This window comes from Rhinatrema bivittatum, chromosome 7 (assembly GCF_901001135.1).
Source record: "Rhinatrema bivittatum chromosome 7, aRhiBiv1.1, whole genome shotgun sequence".
Lineage (NCBI taxonomy): Eukaryota > Metazoa > Chordata > Amphibia > Gymnophiona > Rhinatrematidae > Rhinatrema > Rhinatrema bivittatum.
The window spans coordinates 8,662,015-8,677,596 of record NC_042621.1 but is presented as its reverse complement, the minus strand read 5'-3'; positions in this window follow the sequence as shown (position 1 = coordinate 8,677,596).

Below are 15,582 nucleotides of genomic sequence, written 5' to 3'. Positions count from 1 at the left end.
CATTCCTCACGGGCCATAACTCAGTCGGGTTTGCAGGATTTGCCTAACGTAAATACAGTAATGTGAAATTAAGCTTACTGATTGCTGGTTCATTTTCTTTCCTTTAGTACTACCAGACCAGTCCAGAAAAGAGGGTTATGCCCTCCTACCAGCAGATGGAGGCAGAGACAAAGCTCCAAGCTGACTTCACTCCTGCTGTAAAAGTTTGGTGCTGCTGTCAGCTGAGGCAACCAAAGGAAAATTGTTAGGGTTTTTTTTTTTCAAATTGCTATTATACCTACAGCCTGATAGCACCACAAAGCTCTCTCCATGGAACAAAAATCCATAAGAACATAAGATATACCAAACTGGATCAGACCTAAGGTCCATCAAGCCCAGTCTCCTGTTTCCAAGTCACAAGTACCTGGCAAGTACCCAAACATTAGATAAATCACAAGCTACTATTGATTATGAATTAATTACTGTCATAGCAGTTTATGAATTTATCTTCTAGGAACTTATCCAAACCTTTTTTAAACCCAGTTACACTAACTGCTGTAACCACATCCTCTGGCAATGAATTCCAAAGCTTAACCATGCGCTGAGGGCAAAAACTTTTTCTTCGATTTATTTTAAATGAGCTACTTGCTAACTTCATGGAGTGCCCCCTGGTCCTATACTAAGATCCCAATTAGGCCAGCGGCTTTCAGCATGGACAATAACATACTTACTGTCACAATTCTGAGCTTGGCAGGCTACGAATCCTTGATGTTGCAGCTTCCTTGGGTGTTTTCTGAACTTGTCTGGCAGTACTAAAGGAAAGGAAATGAAATGGCAATTTGTAAGTTTGATTTCATCTTCTTTATTACACATGCCAGACCAGACAAGTGGGATATACCAAAGCTTCATGCAGTACAGGTGGGCGGAAACCATAATTGCTCTCAGAACTCCTGCATCCAAGGCACAGTCTCTTTTCTACTTGCCCAGCCGTACTGAGGTGCTTAGAGCATGGGCACTGCCCTGCCATTATCTTCTCAAAAAACAGATGATGATAACTTCTATAAGGACTTCTTCCCCTGCTTGAGTGGGTTCCTTAGGTCCCGCAAACCTTTGCTAGAGTGAACCCCTGGACTCCTCTCCTTAATTAATTCTAAAATGAATGACTTTAACTCCCGAAGTCTCCAGGCAATCTGCAAGCTGTGTCTGAGCCGCGGCCTCGCCTCCACTCTGATCCCCTCCCGTCGGAGTCGCAGGAGCCGCGTCATTGCTCCACGACCCAGAAGTCAGAGGGAAGTCGGGAGCAGCTGCAATCAAGGGCATTCGAGGATCCGGAGGGCTGAGAGTAATTTCCCCCAGCAAGACGGGTTCTCCCTCGCCGACTCCCGCAGCGGATGCTTCTCCTCCTGTTTCTGTTCCCTTCACAGGTACAAACGATGTTATGAGCCGCTGCATATCAGGGGGCTCAGGTTCTGAAGGGTAAACTCTGTTTCCCTTTTCTTTTAGCAGGCATCTTTGAGGAAAATCTTCAGATTAGCAGCCCAGCGTTTCAACGACCTGTTCACGCCGCCATCTTGCCCCGAGTGTCCCACAAAGCTGAAGGCGCGCGCACATGTACACCCGATTTTATAACTTGCACGCACAAGTTATAAAATCCAGGGTCGGCGTGTGCAAGGGGGTGCACAATTGCGCACCTTGCGTGTGCTGAGCCACGCTGCCTTCCCCCGTTCCCCTAACCTGACCTTCCCACCCCTTCCCCTAACCTTCCCCCCCTTGCCCTACTCTAACCCCCCCAAATTTTTATTTTACCTTTTGCGCCTGCCGGCAGCCTGCTGGCACACAATCCTTCGACACAGCGGCAATGGCTGCTGTGTTGGAAGCCTCTGGCCCCGCCCCCAGGACAGCCCCACCCTGCCCCACCCCTTTTTGCAGGCTCCAGGACTTAGACGCGTCCCGGGGCTTTACGCGTGTTGCCAGGCCTTTATAAAATAGGCCCGGCATGCATAAGAGCGGTTACCTGCGTAAATCCACTGGATTTACGCGTGTAACCTTTTTAAAATCCAGCCCTATTTATCTGGTAGCGACCTATAAGGAAATGATTAAACTCTTGATAAGGCATGGGGAATTTCTGAATTTAAGTTAAAAAGCCAATTCTTTTTTTTTTTTTTTTTTTAGTGAGAAAGTATCAACTGCCTATAAATTAAAAGATGTGCTAGGAGTTGATGGGAGGGAAAGACAAACATATAAACTCCTAGTTTTTGCCTGCCCTCTGACTAGCTATTTAATATGAACACATGAAACTCCTAGTTATTTTGTCTTCCTTCTGACTAACTATTTAATACAGACACACAAACACACTAAAGAATATACCCCAAATAGTTTACTTCTCCCCAAAACTTTTAAGTTCTAAAATTTCCCCAAGTAGTACTTCCCGATTCTTTTCTGCCACCAGCAAGTTGATTCTCTCCTCTCAGTGCTCCCACTGATTCAGCCTTATTCAGCCTTTCATGAGACTTGTGCATTATGCCTTCCTCCCAGTCTTTTTTGGAGAAAGGACAACTCGAAGGTATGGATCCCTCAACTGTAAATATAGTACCCTTATAACTCATATCTGTAGCATCAGTCCATATGTCTGCACATCTGCTGAGGCAGAGACAAATACCGAAGAGCTGAGAGCAGCACCAGACCTTTACAAGTGGCGTGAAGGCAGCTTGGAGCTTTTGTCTCTGCCTCCATCTGCTGGTAGGAGGACATGACCCACTTGACTGGACTGGTCTGGCACGTATCATAAGGATTGTATGCAGATAGATCTCATCCCTATCCATTATGAAAATCCTAAAAACCCAATTGGATTGCAGCCCTCAAGGTCTGATTTTGGGGGCCTCTGCTGTACATTATGGCAAACATGTAGAATTTAAAGAGCAGAAGGGAATAATTAAAGGAAGGATCAAAAATATACAGCTAGGTTTTACCTGGAAAGTAACCCAGTTGTACCTTGCTTAAGCCAATGAAATGTGATTGTTAGGAGTATGAAGAGTCTGCTGCCTATGTTTTTAACAGAGTAGAGTGGCAAAGGAGTTAGCAATGCTAAAGTAACTAGAGTTCTCCTACCAGTCCAAGCAGGGAAGCTGCTCTTTGAGGTCACTGGTAGAAGTTTTGGTTTGCAGCCAAAGGTTTACAAGTTCAAACACCAAGATCCCTATTTGGAAAAGCAGATTGTGGGGCTAGGCAATGCTGCATTGAATGTGCAACCCTCCCACCACCACCCACAATGTCCCTTATGCAATGCACCTCACAACACTCTTAAGCTTCCTGCATGTGCTTGGGAATGATCACCAGACATGAAGAAGCAGGTGAGCATCCTGCCCCTGCATCACTCATAAATGGGGAAGGAAAAGGGTTAATATGGAATCGTGAGATGGTATGGCAAGAGCGGCAATTCTGCTCAAAAGAGAGGAAAATATCAGGGCCATGAAAGTATGAGCCAGGGAAACTGCTACTTATTTTCTGACAGGGCTGTAAGATTTTGGAATAATTTCCCAGAAATTATTTCCTTGGAAGATAACAGAATGGATGAGATGCCTGCTGATCCACTACAGAAGCAATCAAGGGGGCTTAATGACTTTTGCGCACCCTACATCCCCTTCAGTTCTTATCCTCATTTATTCTCTCTTTGTTCAACATCTTCCCAAATGCTAACATCATTTTTTCTCTGATTACCTTCCTCACTGGGGGATTATTGTGGAAATATTTTGTTTGTATACTTGCTGAAACTTAACTTTCTTCTTATCGAACCCTTCAGTAAGAATTTGTCAAATATGATCTTTGATTTGCCAAGCCCCAAACTTTCTGCTGTGTTAAACCCCAAGGGATTGAGGGGGGTTACCAGCACGCATATTTTGCAGGGTACAATGTGAGCTTGTGAAGCGAAGCTCATCTCCGTGTGGTCTGCAGGATGCTCCAGTCCCTCCAGCCTATGGCCTGATAATCAGACCTCTACGATAACATCAAAATCATACCACTGCCCAGAATAGCTTTAGCATGCAGCCCATATCCCTCTTCCCTGCCATACTTTTCTGAGTCCACAGCACTGTCTAATCAGTGAGTGGTCTGACACATTTTTCTCTTACAGCTGGTTTCTAATTTGACTCTTGCATGGATGCAAAGACCAACTTTGTAAGGAGGAATGGAGGAACTGGCACACTGGGCTAATAACAGCCTATGCATGTTAATGCATACTTCAAGTGTTTGTTGCTACATGGCATAATGCTGTATGCAGCTAGCAGTCGCATTTTCACCTGCTAGCATTTTTTTATAACAAGGAGAAACTGGTGTTTAAAATGTATTTGTCTTTAATGATGGCACTTGTGCTGAGAGTGGCTGTAAGGTGCTGTTATGACAGTGCTTAGCTATGCAACATAAAGAGGATATCATGCTTTTAATATTCTCTGAGTACTACTTTTAAGTCTAATTTTAAGACAGACTTCTGAGAATATCTGTCTGGTTTAATTACCTCCTTCATCAATAAGATTCATGTTAAGAGGAGAATGGATGGTCGTACAGCATGTTGAGTGAAATTGGATAACACAGCAGAGCAAAAACAAAATCTTTGCAGTGCTTCTGGTTTTCAAAGGAAAAAAGAAATCAGAGTTCCTAAATGGAAATCCATACTGCTGTGAATATCAAAGGCAAACCAGTAAGTGTGCAGTATTTATGTATTTTTCTGCATAAAACAACTTTATTTAACAGTCATATAAGAGCACCACTCATCAATCTGTAAAGAAGCTAACTTGCACCTTATTTTTCCCTGAAGGAAGAAAGTTGTCATCTCCAGTATCAAGCATTGTCTAGAGTCAACTGTTTTGCTGGCCTCTATTTTCTCAAGGTGTGAGGTGACCTTGTTGTTTAACCTTGGTCTTACAGTTCATTCAGATAGACCTGGGGTAGGCTACGGCCTTGGAGAATCCTGATCTAATTTCACGTCTGCAACAAAGTGTCTGGTCTTGCCTGCTGCCACACTAAAAGAAGAGGACTGGGGTCAAGGCGCCAAAGAACTTTAATTCATGATTACCAAAAGTAGCACTGAGGCACTTTACACAGCTACAGAATGGTCATCGGTTGGGCATTTATTTATGGAAAATGTTTTAAATGGTCAGTCAGATGAACCGAATCTGATTTTTACAGGAAATACACTTTTGATGTGATCATATAAAATATTGGAATTGCACCCTCCATGGCTTCCTGCTCCTCGGTATTTCTTCGCATCAGCATGAAAGTGTTGCGCTGGAGGTGGACCCTTGGCCTGGTGCAGGATTGGTACAGCCCTCTGGTTGGACTCAGAGGGTGCCTGCCACCAGGAGGTTGAACACACTAGGAGACAGAGGCTAGTTGGAGCTTCACCAATAACAGTCCGGGGTTTCCATAGGTTAAGCCCTTGGGTACCCGGACTGCCTGGACTTAGGTGGCCCTCAAATGGTCTCCCGGAGAAGTATCGGAGAGTTGTGCCTACCACGAGCAAGGGTGCGCGGCTGATGCAGAATGGATGAGCTAGACCTGAACCGGAAGCTCCGGAGACCTCAGGAAGGCAACATTTCAGGGAGGTCCTCTGGGTGAGACAGGCAGTGCCTGTAGGTCTAGCCAAGTGGAAGCTGCGGTTGTTTTCCAAGCAGGTTGGCCCAATGGTCACAGGAGGCCAGAAGAGAGTGTCCGACTGAAGCGCAAGAGTCAGAGCAGAGTATCAGTCCATGAGAGGTCAGCCAAAGCAGGGGTCAATACCAGAATCAGTCCGTGTGAAGTTGAGGCAAGCGAGGGTCGGTTCCAGGCTTCAGACAATAGAGTGGTCTGGCAGGCAGTGGTTGGTTCCAGGCGGCAAGCAGAGAATGGTCAGGCAGGCAGAGGTCAGTACCAAAGGTCAGTCCAGATAGGTACTACCTGGGAAGGATACAGGAACGCGGAGACGCTGGGACTGGAGATGCTGGAACAGGAGACACTGGAAACATGGAGGCAAACTATCACACCAACGGTCTCAACCCGATTGCCAAGGCGAGGCTCTGGGGGAAGAGCCTCGCCTTACATACCAGGGCTATGTGATGTCATCTCCGGGCGCCGCAGAGCAAGTTCCCGTGCTGGGCCCTTTAAAAGGAAGCGCAGTTCGTGCGTGCGCCTAGGGGTGGGGTCGACGCCATGGAGGATGTTGAGCCCCGGCGTGAGGAGTGCTGAGAACGGGAAGGCCCCGATGGGCCTGGGGGGGCCTGGGAGCGCCGTGGGCAATGGGAGCTGGCTGAGGATGCCAATGAGGGGGAGCCGGAGCTGGTGGACGGAAGCGCGAGGTGAGTGGTGCCGGTGCGGTCGGGAAGCGTAACAGATAGACAAGTATTGCAGCAATGCAAGAGTTAAGTAAGAGTGCAGCTAATGGCTTCCTTTGGAATCATAGCTCCAGCGCACTCGTTACTAAGTCAGTAGGCATTAGAGTAGACCAATACAAGGCTTTCTTCAGGGAACTCTGTGTACCAGCCCTCTACAAGCTTTTTGAAGTTGTTTTTCCTAGTTTGTGGTAAGAGGAATGATACAAAAAAAAAATGATATGATAGGTTTAGCACAGAGCAAAACAGGGAAGGTGGAATATTAGCAAAACATGTTAAAAAGCCATCAAATTAGGTGGCATTATCAGAATATTCATTTTCTAGAGAAAAAAAGTATTTCTGTTTGCATATGGTTTTTATTATTTGACAGCAATGCCAATAAAGTTATTATGGAAAACAAATTCTTACTCTTCTGAAAAGCCCCAACCCTAGTTTCTGTCTCCATGGAAGAAAGGATATATATATTTTTTTTAATGGAAATTATTTCCAAGGCTGAACATTGTGTATGGTAGGCCAGGGAAGTGGGAGAGACAATGAAATCTCGTGACTGCCCCATATGTACCACAGGAAGAGGTACATGTAGCTTTAAGATAGCACAGAATCAGAGGGCACCACAGTAACCAAAATGACAACCGAAACAACAAACAAACTCATTTGGAGACACTAACTGCAAAGAGTAAAGTTGGCTGCGTTATGGCTCTGCCAACTGCCTTGCCCTCTGTTGGACTTCTGCTAAGCCCAGGTTTAACTGAATTAAAATCTTTGGCTAACCCCAAAAATCCATATTTGACAACATTCCCCAGCTGCTAAAATAATGACGGTGAGAAAGGAAACAACTTTTGGCAATTGTCTTCATTTTCTTATTATGTGTGGAGTATTATTTTATGCATTTTTGATAAAAGTCCTCCAAACTGAGGTTAGCTGAAGCCCTGCTGATAGGACAATGCAGCGTCAAGTACATAATGGACTGCACAGGGCTTTGGCACTTTGCAGCACCGCTGTTACTATGAGGGAAAGCGCAGTCTGAGTCAATAAGACTTTATCTGTGAATGGATAAATTGATGCCCTTCTGCAGCCCTAGTGGGTTATTATAGAAAGGATGCTTGTTAGTAATGGACAGCTCCCTCTGTGAAATACTAGGGTTATGAATACAGTTATTGATGAAATTTACTTTTGTGCTTTTCTTCCCCCCTCCGCGGTGTTACCTTAGTTCTAAGACACATCATTATCACATCATTCTTCACTGAACAAGGCATGAGAGAGAGAGGGAGGCCACCAGGATGGAGAGGAGTAATGTGCCTTGAGAAATGATTTATCATTTAAAAGGATGTCGCTGAGAGAACTTAAAAAAACCCCTTGTACATCACTTAGAAATATTCTTTTTTTTCCACCTGGCAGTCTCCTCCTGTACCTGTTGGAGCCAGGGCTGCGGTCCTGGTGCTCGAATACCTTCATTTGCCTCTACCTGGGGATTTTCCCCCCTTCTTTGATGTCATCCCGCCAGGGTACCTAGTCTGCTCATTGCAGCGACCTGACCTCAACATCATCGAGCCACTCTGGGGCGAACTCAAACACGCAGTTCACGCTCGACAACCAAAGAGTTTACAGGATCTGGAGGCTTTTTGCTGAGAGGAATGGGCAGCTTTACCCCATGAGAAAATCAAGGGCCTCATTCACAACTGTCACAAAAGGCTTCAAGCCATCGTGGATGCAAAAGGGGGCAATACACAATATTAAAAACTAAGGGTATGCAAACTTTTGAACAGGACCATTGTGTTGTTTCCTTTGTTGCTATGGTTCGATTGGTGATTGTGCTATTCTGTGATGCATGGTGGTTTGATTTGAAGCACCTTTGAGGAGACGGATCTGTGGTTTGCCTGTTCACTCGTGTTTTCTTGGGATGCAACACATCTTGCAGGTTCTGCCGGGGGTATGTGGACTTGTGAGCACAATTGTAGGTGCATCCATGGGGTGAGATGCTGGGACAAATCAGACAGGACCGGGGTCTGGATGTTAAAATAAAGTTTACTGATCGGGAATAATTCAAAAAAAGCCCATTTGTCCATAAAGTTGAATTTGCATCTGACTGCTGGTACATATATATTTCTCTTTAGGTGGGTGTCCTTAGTTTCAGGCATCTGGGTAGAGCTCCCATGGTAGTTTTAAATGTGCAAACTGGGAATCCTACTGGAGGGGTTCCCACCTTCACAGCAAAAACAGGCCTACCTGAATCCATATCTTTCCTGGTCCCATGAGGGAGATCCAAATTTTGCTCTTTCATCCTTACTTGTTATTATTGAGGACTTCTCTTGGGAAAAAGGCTTTGCTAGCACTGTGTCCCTGTGGGGAGGGGTGGATCAGAAAAAACTTCCTCACACTGTTTGGGTCCAAAAAATTACTTCTAAAGTTGGATACACCTTCTGCCCTCGCTGTCTCTTGCAGCAGGATTCATCACTGGTGCTTGCCCACCTAGGCTTTAGAGTGGATTCACAGGTCTTTGAATGAGAGCCCTTTCGCCCTGAGAGGGAATCAGGCATAAAATCTCTCTGCAAATTAGCAGGAGAAAAGCCCTCTGGCAGGGAATGCAGGATGAGGTATCTCTTCCAACTGAAACTTCAGGGTGAGGCAGGGAGGCCTCACAAGAGTGTAGAACCTACCCTCACTGGTTGGAAGCTCTCTAAATCTGATCACATGCAGTTCTAAAATGGCTGGGCTAAATAGAGCTGAGGCATCCAACCACAGCCCTCCAGATGGGAGGAACTGATGGGGGTTGGAAGGCTCATGATATTAAAGTTCCATACAGGGATCTAGTGACATCTGGTGGCCAACTCGCAGGGGTGCCACACATGGAAAAGCCTTCCTCTGGAGGTGGTGTATATAAGGTCAGTTTCTGAATTCAAAAAAGCCCAGCAGAAGATCAGAAGATCTGTGAAGTATTGGTAAGGATTGTAAAGCTGAACAATTGGCGTGGATGGGAAGACGAGATAGGCCGTCACGTTTGTATGATCATATGCATTATTCCTTTATCTTGCAGTCCCTCCTGCCCCCTTACTCCCAGCTAATCAAGGCAGCCTCAAGGGAACCACAACTTAAAAGCTCCCAGGTATAGTTATGAAGGAGTTGACAGGGTTTGTCTGCTAGGATGTTTTCTCTGCTTGCCTGATATGTGGCTTTTAGAGATGGCCCAGTTCCACATCTGATTGTTTTCCCAACAGAGAAGTACATGTGGGTAACCTGCACAGTGCGGCCGATACTACAATAAGCTTGCTGGGCAGATTGGATGGATCATTTTGTTCCTTTTCTCTGCCATCATTACTATGTTACTAACAATGAACCTGTTCCTCACTGCTTATCTGTCTGTACTAGGAAACTTTTATTTGCTGCCTGATCTCTGAAAACTTTTAGAGCATTTACTGCTCATAACTCCAGGAATTTAATATAATAAAGCTTTACCTGAATAGTGTAGCTACATTTTAAAAAAGATTTAGACAATTTCCTGGAGGAAAGGTCCTTAAACCATTATTAAGGTAGAACTGCAGAAATGCACTGATTATCCCTGGGATAAGCAGCTTGGAATCTATCTGCCTTTTGGGATCCTGCTAGGTACTTGTGATTTGGACTGGCCACTATTGGTAAGAGGTGTTGTGGGTCCCGGCCACGGCAGACCACAGCCGGTTCCCCCTACCTCTTCCGCCACAAGCTGGCACTTCCCCCGGTCGGCGTGGCGTCTCCCGCTCCAGGGCCGGCCGACCGCAGCCTCCCATGCGGCTCTAAATGCTGCCGTCCTGCTTCCTGCGGAGCTTTCCCTAGGCACATGCGGGGGAGACTCTTAAAGGGATCATGGCGGAAAACTTCGGCCCGGCCCCGATGCATGACATCAAGACTGAGCGGTATTTAAACCCTGCCTCAGTCTTCAGTTCCTTGCCTTGGCAACAGGTCATCTCCTCGGAATGCTAGTTGCTGCTTCCTGATGTCTTCTAGTTCCTGCCTGATTCTGTTCTTGCTCTTGGTCCTGGTCCTGCTCCTGCTCCGCTCCAGTCCTTCGCTCCTGAGGTCCTGTCCTGGCGTTCCAGTTCCTGCTTTTCCTGCCCGCACCTAGTGTTCCTGCCGTTGCTCCTCTCCTCGTCTTCCAGTTCCTGTGTTCCTTCTCGGCTTGATCTCCTGGTTCTGACTTTGGCTAGTTCCTCATTCTCACTTGTCTGCTGCCCGTCTTGACCCCTGGCCTGGTTCTCTTGTCTTCGTCTGCTTGCTGCCTGCCCTGGACCTTCGGATTGGACTCTCGTTCTGCATCTCTGCTGCCAGCCCTGATCCGGACTCCTGACCTCGCCTTCATCTCTGTCACTTCGGTCTCGTCGAGGCAACCCGCACCTAAGATCTGCCGGATCTGGCACCCAAGGGCTTAACCTGTGGGGAACGAGGGCTGGTATAGGTGAAGCTCCAGCTGGGTTGACCTCACCTTCACCGCCAACTGGCGACGAGAACCATTGAGGGCCTTCCCTCTGTGGTAGTGCTAACCCTGTCCCAGTCCAAACTGGGACACTGGGTACTGGGTTTGATGGACATTTGGTCTGACTCAGTATGGCAAATCCTGTATTCTTATGCCCTTTGGTTGGAATCCAGGCACCAGGGCTCCTTCTGGAATCATGCACTCCAGGGACTGAATCTGGCCACCACCTTGAGCAATGACCATGATGTCCTCGCCCCTGGGACTGTGAGTGCTATCTCCTCAGAATGCTCACCTCCAGCTGAGCAGGAAACAGAAGGCCTGGCATGGGCATTTAACCGGGGGACTTTCCATATGGAAGCACGCAGCGCTGAGCCATCGAGACAGCCCATGCTGTCAATGTGTAAAACATTTCAGTTGGTTTGAGAGAGGCTGAAATAGATAGTTACTCATGTGCCCTCAGTAGCTACTATTGAAACAAATGTTCCCTGCAAATGAGCACATTAAATCAGTGGCTCTCGACCCTTTTCAGAGGCTCACCTAAGCAGGCTGGTTTTCAGGATGGCTGCAATGAATATGAATGCAGAATATTTGGAGACCTTGTGTACGCAAATCGACCTCATCCATTTTCATTATGGAGGTCCTGAAAGCAAGGCTGGTTAATTGTGAGAACCACGGAGTTAAAGAAGCCTCTGAACATTGCCAGTCCAAATGTTACTGCACTCTGAAGGAAGGAAGGAAGCCACAGGGCTTTGATTTCTTTTGTTTCCTTTGCACACTAAGACCATTTTACAGGCACTAAATGAAACAAAATGAAATGGTGGAAAAAACTATGAAAGCACTCCCCGCCCAAAATGAAATGAGAAATAAAAAAGCATTTTTTTTCCCTGCTCACCCCTAGAAAACATTCTTGACTTTCTGGACAAGCTAGAGACATTTTGTTCCTTCTCCTCCCTCCTGGGTCTCTTCAGGTGCCCTGTGCTGAGTTGAACTCCATACCTCGGTATATGCCACAAATTTTGGAAACCAGGAAAACGGCAACGTTTTATTAGAAGAATAAAGTTGTTTTTGCCTCCACAGGCATGCAGCTGAGTGCAGTTGTACAAGCCAACTGAGCACAGCTTAACAAGATCGCAGCTTTGAAACATAATGATGAGTGGGCAACGGGGAAACCATTAGTAACCCGGCTCCCTTTCTAGGATTAACCGTTAGCCTGATTTTTTTTTCAGTTCAGGCTGGACCAGTCTTGGTTTTACCACATTGACTGCATAGACCTGCAGATCCCTTTAGTCAATAGGGAAACCAGATCTACAAAGTGCTAAAAATGAGAACTGAACTAGTTGGTAACCCTACTCCCTTCTACTTGGGTAAAGTCTACATCTGTAGTCCGAGACTGCGTCGTGTTTGCATATTCTTGAAAATACCAAGAGGGGTCAAATAAAATCAACTCCTTGAGAAGGCAATTCAAAAGAGAGGAACCAGTGGATCTGCAGGGTTGAGAAAGAGGGCAATGCAAGAACTTCTGCAACACTTGCTAAATTATCCATGAATGAGGACTAAATTCATCCTCATAATCCCAATTCAGTGCACTAACAAAATGAACAGAGAATCTTTTATTTAATATACTGTAGCTTCTGTAAAACACAAAAGTTACCTTATTTTCAACGGAGGTTTGCCATAGAGGAAGATTGGAGACACAATTTTATGAATAGTATTCACATTGTTCATTAAAAGTTCACATTGTTCATTAAATAGTATTCACATTGTTCATTAAAAGTATTCACATTGTTCATTAAAACAATAGATATTGTTTTTAGAAAGGTAAACTTGTGGCAATTGAAGAGGTGCATTTACTAGCCTGTGATGTGTGGTAAGACACAGTAATGTGTAATATTTACCACGGTTCCCATTGTTGGCAATAAGGCCTCTTCATGAATAACTCAGTTACGCACAGGTTAGTAAACACACCCCAGAGTGCTGTGGGGCTGGGCTGGCTTTCAGTCACAGATGCAATTGTCCATGGCCATATTCTTTTATTTATTTATTTTAAATTAATGACAGCACAGTGCTGGCAGGAAAAGAAAATAACGGTAAATGACACCAGAAGCTAGTTCTGGCCACAGGTGTGATTGGCAGCTGGCCTGTTCCTCACAGAACGTTTTTAGCTATCGTATGCTTAATTTTCTTAAGTATCCATTTTGGTCACAAACATATAGGGGTAGATATTCAAAAGCCATTTAGATGGATAACTGAAAAGTTATTCATCTCAACGACTTACCCGGGATATTCGTTGACTTTGGCCAGATAACTCTTTATCTGGCTAGAATTGAGCCGGATATGTTGGGGGTGTTCTTGGGGCAGGCAGTAGGCGTTCTGGGAAGGAGCGGAGTTAGCCAGTCAGGTTGACCAACTGATTCCGATATTCAGAGTTAGCCGGTACACCAAACTGGCTAACTCTGACCGCACTGCAGGCAAGTCTAAAGTTAGCTGGATTAGGATATCCCTATCCTGCTAACTTTTAAGATGGCCAGGTATATATAGCGGTGTATCCGGCTAACTTATTGAGCCGCTGAGCGGCTGAATATGGACCCCCAATAAGGTTGAAATTCAAAGGCTTTGCCCACCTAGCTTTTGGAGTTAGCCAGACAAAAGCCAAGATTTGAATATTTAATCTCCCCACCAAGTGGATTAAAATTTGTAAATTCAAGTCATATCCACAAATTTATCCAGATAAAAAAGAGGCAACACTGGAGGCATTCTAGGGGCAAGGCTAAATTTTAGCCAATTCGCACACATATTGAAAGTTGTCCAGGAAAAGTTATGCACATTTGTTCAGAAAAATACCTGTCCTAAAGTTCTCTAAGTAAATTAATGGATGTAGTTTCATTCAGACATATTCAGCAGCAGTCTTATCCGGAGAAGTCCTGCTGAATATATGGATAAAGTTATAATAACTTTACCAGGATAACGTACCTGCTCGTCCACTCTCTGAATATGAACCTCTTAGTTATTACTGAGAAGCACCTGGCTGCACAGATGGTCAGTAACTTTGAAACAGCCGCGTGAGTGCACATGTACGCACGCATGCCGGCTCGCGCCAGAGGTGGCCATTTTATAGCATACGCGCTTATGTGCGTGTATGATATAAAATTGGCTGAACGCTCATGCATGTGCCTGTAATTTTAAGTGGGCGCACACATGTGCATGCAAACCCCACTTCCACCATGTAAGTGGGAGGATTTTAAAAGGGGTGCGTGTCCTTGCCATAGCCAGTTTACCAGTTCGCTCCCAGTTCACCCAGTTAAGGGATAGAACTTCCCAACCCCGGCTTGTTTAATAGTTTCCCTTTCCCCCTGTTAGCCCTGACCCTTAAAACCCTGCTGACTAACCTAGATTTTTTATTTTATTACTTATACATCATCCATAGCAGTAGTAAATTTACACGGCAGGGGGGACTGGTGCGCAAATTTCATGTTAAAGTCCCAGAATGCCCATGTTCTGCCTTTGCTCTGCCCAGACCAGGCCGAAGCCCCGCCTCTTTTTTGGCCTCTATCACTTGTGTGCGTACTGGGAGATAAGTGTGTACATGGGCATCTCTTAAAATCTGAGTGACGTACGCCAGCTGGACTTACTTACATATCTCCCGGCTTTGGTGCACGCTGGGCTTTTAAAATTCACCTGTTGATAAAGGGCCTTCTCAGAGTCTGTGGAAAGCAGCACGTAACATGAGGTTCCCCATTAAAGAAAGATTGCCTTTTTTTAACTGTGATATCTGAACCAATCCCTTTTATTTTGTTAATGTGATAGTGTGTCAAAAAAAGATCTTCCGTGTGTGTTTCATTGAGGCTGCTTTCTGTTACATCAAAGAAACAGATTTTGGAAAAAAAAAAAAAAAAGCTTTCATTGATTTCTTTTGGTTGGCATGCCACAGGACTGTATCTTAAATAGACTGTGTCGATAATGCTACATGCTATTATTTTTAAAGGAACTGTGATTTAAAAAAAATGCTTTTATTGATTTGTGATAAAAGGTTTAGAATAAATAGCCTATTTCTCCCTTGATGTTACAGTAATTAATAGAATAAACAGGGCACTTCTGGCTGTAGTGCGGAACCCTAACAAACTCTGCAGGAGTGCCCACAGTCAGATCTGTTGGTTTATATGGAACCCCTTACATATCACCCCCAGATGACCAGCAGAGTTCTAATTTCTGTTAGCGGCCTTCACAGCATTAATGGATAGGGATGTGAATCGGGTGCCCGATCGTTCCCGCTTTCGGGATCGTCTGGCCATGGGAAAAAATCATTTCCCGCATTTCCCCTTGTTTTTTTTTTTAGTGAAAAATCGTTTTTCGGGTTAGTGCGCGCTAACAAAAATAGCAAAAATAACAAAATGTAAAAAAGCTAACAAAAATAGCAAAAATAACAAAAAGTAAAAAAAATAAATGTTTTTTTGTTAGCGCGCACTAACCCGAAAAACGATTTTTACGAAAAATCAGGGGTAAGGCTGTGACTGAATTTGGCTGAGAGGGAGCACCTGGAGAGCTCCAAATTCCCTTCTGAACTTTTTTCCCTGCTAGCCCCGACGTCATCGGGAGGGGCCAAGGAGATGCCATAAGAGCGGCGTCAGTGAGGTACCTACTTGCTGTGACTGAATTTGGCTGAGAGGGAGCACCTGGAGAGCTCCAAATTCCCTTCTGAACTTTTTTCCCTGCTAGCCCCGACGTCATCGGGAGGGGCCAAGGAGATGCCATAAGAGCGGCGTCAGTGAGGTACCTACTTGCTGTGACTGAATTTGGCTG